This window comes from Corvus brachyrhynchos, unplaced genomic scaffold (genome assembly GCF_000691975.1).
Source record: "Corvus brachyrhynchos isolate BGI_N302 unplaced genomic scaffold, ASM69197v1 scaffold245, whole genome shotgun sequence".
Taxonomy (NCBI): domain Eukaryota; kingdom Metazoa; phylum Chordata; class Aves; order Passeriformes; family Corvidae; genus Corvus; species Corvus brachyrhynchos.
The window spans coordinates 3,465,019-3,468,570 of NW_008238988.1; positions in this window are offsets into that span (position 1 = coordinate 3,465,019).

Here is a 3,552-nt window from a genome sequence, read left to right on the forward strand (position 1 = left end):
GCGTCCCGGGGTGTGGGCGTGGCCTGCGTGAGGCGGGGAGGAGGCGCCGCGCTGGGGGCGCTCCCGCTCGACCAAAGTCGTAAAAATCAGGGTCGCTTAGGCTGAGAAAGCCCACCAAGATCATCGAGTCCACCTATTCCACCACTAAACCGTGTCCCCAAGTGCCACATCCACACGGCTTCTAAATTCGTCCAGGGATGGTTACTCCACCAATTCCCTGGACAGCCTGTGCCGCGGCTGGACAGCGCTTTCTGTGAAAAAAAATTTCCCAACAGTCAACCTAAACTGCTCATGGGACAACTTGAGGCTGTTTCCTCTTGTCCTGTCCTTTGTTCCCTGGCAGCAGAGCCTGACCCCCATCTGGCTCCACCCTCTTGTCAGGGAGTTGTGGAGAGTGGGAAAGTTCCCCCTGAGCCTCCTTTTATCCAGGCTGAGCCTCTTTCCCAGCTCCCTCAGCTACTCCTGGGCCCCCAGCCCCTTCCCCGCTCCGTTCCCTTCTCTGGATACGTTCCAGCCCCTCAATGCCTTTCCTGTCTTGAGGGGCCCAGAACTGCCCCCAGGACTGGAGGTGCCTCAGCAGTGCTGGCACAGGGGGACAGGCACTGCCCTGGTCCTGCTGCCACACCACGGCTGCCACAGAAACAGCCACATTTAATGCAAAAAGCCATTTCTATGAGGTTAGGTGCACAGGTACCCTCAGGGCACAGCATCCTCCCTCTCGAACAGAAATAAAACATTCCAGGGACTGAAAAAGCCACATCACTTCGCTACTCCAGGAGCGTGGTGGTTGGGAGTAAAGAGCAGAGCTCGCAGTACAATGAGGATAGAAATGATAAACCCCATGGTGGTAACAACCTGTGCAGGGCCAGGGGTTGGACACAGTGATCCTCGTGGATCCCTTTCAGCTCAGGACCTGCTAGGAATCCATGCTTTCAAGACTGGGTCGCCTGAGATGGGTGATCAGAGAGGCAGAAGATCAGCTGCGCTTAATACTAAGAACCTAATCAATAAAAGGTGTTCTGATGAATATTGTTTGTGGTATGTGTCTTCCTGTGACTGGATCCCCTGGCTGGGAAAGGGGAGTTTCTAACAGATTTTGGTCAGTGTAATGAAAATTTGGGATCACTTGAGGAAGAGTTTCCTAGGGTAGCACTTGCCCCACTCCCAACAACCATCTTCTTTCCTCTGCCAATCTTCCCCTTCCCCACAATAACCACACCTGTAAAACCAGCTGCTCTTCAGGCAGTTGTTATATCCAGGAGTGTAACTGTGGCCCTGCTCACACCCCCAAAAGTTGTGTCTTGGGTATTTATTTCAGCAAAGTGCACAAGACCAAGGAAGTAAAATAAGCATTGAAAAAGCAATTAGCTGGGGAGTTGGGTCTAGACATTTGCTCATTGCCAGACAGGCCAGGCTGAGAGCCAGAGGGTTTATGCAGGGGAGGAAAAGGGTGCTAATGAAGGCAGAGGATTTCAGGGAAGGCTGTGGTGACACCGCTGTGCTCTGTTGTCACTGAACCCAAGCCCCCTGACCTGTGGCTCCTACAGCAGTTTGTGGATGCTGTTCTTTTTGCTGTGCTTTCCACTCTGCCAGCAGTGCTGCTTGTCCCACGTCCACACTTTCTATTTGCAGTCCCTGAAGGTGGAGGTGTGTGGGAGTCGGATGATGAGTGGGAGTGATGTGAGACGCTGAAAGCTGTCGCTGCCACCATCTGCTGTGTCGCCTGGGCCAACCCCCGCTCTAGCCCATGGGCTAGCAGCTCTGCACAAACGCTTTCCCTGTTGCTCCTGTCACAGCCTCACCGTGTTCCCCCCTTCTGGTCACCCTAAAGTCACCAAGGTGACAAAGTGGGGTCAAGAGACAGCGTTGAGAAGAGAAGGTCCAGGTGTGTGTGGAGCAGGAGTGCAGACTGGGGGAGCTGAAGCAGATGGGGCATCCTGGAAGGGTTCTTGGAGGACATACAAGGAATCCAGGCAGTGCAGAGGGAATGCAGGAAGGGTGCGAAGAAGGGGAACTCTGCAGTGACAAACTCGGGGAAGACTCCTCTCAAAGCCCTTTACATCCCTCATAAAGCCCTGCTATCTCTCCTTCAAGCACCATCCCACAGCTCAGTACGAGCCCAGGCACTCTTCAAACAGCCCATCACCAGCTTCCCAGCCTCTCCTAGGAGAGGGAAACTGAGGAGCAAGGACAAGGCTGTAGTGGTGATGTGAGATACAGAAACAGTGATGGGACCAGCACACACCCAGTGAATTCTGGAGGAGGAGGAGGGTTCATTGCCAAGGCAGCAGTGGAGAGTGCTGACACATGAAAAAATAAACAAACAAAACCCTGCAGCAATTAAACATTGTGACACCGAGTTCAACTTGCCTTATGATTTTGTGTGGTTTTATGTTTTTAACGGCCTTTTAAGTTATTTTTTATGGTTAGTATTTTATGGCCTTCCAGAACACGGAAATGCAGCTGAACTTTAAAAGATATGCAAACAACGAGGCATGAAAATATGTTCAAATGTCATTTCCACAACAGAACCTTAACTCTGCCATGTTTGAGCAATTCCCCAGTGCACCAAGAATATGCACTCAGTGGTAATTACACCTGACTGAGACAGGAATTATATTCAAGAAACTTTTCTGTGTTTGGTTTTTCTCTCAGGGAAACAATCCCCGAATTTCGAAAGTGCTGCTGGAGAGATTCTGATTAGACACAAGGTAAATTTTTCACAATGAGAACAATCAGACATTGGAATAATCTCTCCAGGGAAATTGTGGATCCCTCAACATTGGACACTTTAAAATTCAGCTGCACAGGGTGCTGGACCGTCTTGTTTCAACTGTGATTTTGCCAAGAAAAGTTGGGTCAGATAATTCTTGAGATCCTTTACAACCTGGTATTCCATGATTCTGTGATAAGTTGCTTCCTGGAGTGCTGTCTGCCCTGGCTGTTCAAGGACAGCCCAGGGAAGCTGTGCAGTCACTGTGCCTGGTGAGAATATGCTCTCACTGGAGGGTGAATATTCATTCTCTCAAATTCTGTAAAATCCTCCTGAGTATCTCCATGATAGGGGTCTTATACATAATGTACTATACTTAATGTTGTTGCTCTTGAAATACTTCAGGTCTAAAAACTGGAGTAATTTAGATAGTATATGATTAAAGTCTAAGCATGATGTTTGCATGATCTGTTTTCATCCCCAGATCTCACCCATTTATGATATCTTACCATGCTGCAATTACCTATTTACAGCACTATGCTTATGTTTTTAATATAATGTTTTATGTAAAATGACTGCTTAGATATGTCTTGCAAAAATCAGGAGCCCTACTTGAAATCCACAGCCCATGGCTTCCTCCTGAATGTACTATCCCTGAGTTAGGAATGATCAGAGTTTCCTGCTAATCACATCACCGTCTTTATAGTCCATTGGAAATCTCCTCTTAAATTACGTTAATCAATCACAGTTAACACGAGTTCTGAAATGCAAGCTGCAGCTTTAAAGTGGCTTAATTTAATGGATGGTCTTTTCAGAGTTATTGATAATAAGAGCCAGAG